Source organism: Myotis brandtii, unplaced genomic scaffold (assembly GCF_000412655.1).
Source record: "Myotis brandtii unplaced genomic scaffold, ASM41265v1 scaffold62, whole genome shotgun sequence".
Lineage (NCBI taxonomy): Eukaryota > Metazoa > Chordata > Mammalia > Chiroptera > Vespertilionidae > Myotis > Myotis brandtii.
In genome coordinates this window covers 2,300,557-2,301,217 of record NW_005370366.1, presented here as the reverse complement: position 1 = coordinate 2,301,217, position 661 = coordinate 2,300,557, and the positions used below count along the sequence as shown (strand labels likewise).

The window sequence follows — 661 nt, the reverse complement described above, 5'->3', positions numbered from 1 at the left end:
TCATCCAGGAAGTGGTTCTCCAGGAAGTCACAGAGATGAGGGTCTGCACGGGTAGAAGCAGAGCATGCAGATCCAAAAGGGCCTGGTTCAGGTTCTTCTCCAAGGCCAGGGCGGCTTCCATGGTGTCCTGAGCTTTGCCCCACTCATCCTGGGAAGGCTTCTGCACGTCCTGGAAGAGAATGCGGCCGCCATGCTTATTTTGCAACTTTAAGAGATGCTCAGCGCCCTCGCGCTTCTTCTCTGCCAACTCACGGAAGAAGTGGCCCACACCCTCCAGAGCCACATCGTCAGGGTCGAAATAGTAGCCCAGAGAGAGGTAGGTGTAGGAGGCCCGCAGATGCAGGTTGGCCAGGCGATTGACCGCAGCCTCCACCTCGGTGGAGTAATTCTGACGAATTTGGGAGCTCATGGTTGTTCGGCAATAAGGAGTTAAGGTAGAAAAAAACCCAGTGTGTTGGCTGTTCCCAGAGGTGGTCCTGAAGGTGGTGAGTGGATGAGACGCAGAAGAGTGGCTAGAGGTTGGAAGAAGGGGCATCCCTGGGTCTGTTCCGTCCAAACACTGTTGAAGCAAGAGACAGATCCAGGACCTCAGAGTGCGCTGCCTGGGAAGCTTTTAAAAAGCATTAATGTCCAGGTCCCCTTTAGACCAATTAAGTAAAAA

At 53.6% G+C, this 661-nt stretch overlaps 1 pseudogene; it reads right to left on the bottom strand.

Annotated features, from left to right (window-relative positions):
• LOC106723663 overlaps positions 1–409 on the bottom strand; it is a 6,363-nt pseudogene extending 5,954 nt beyond the window's left edge.
• Between the last annotated feature and the right edge of the window lie 252 nt (positions 410–661).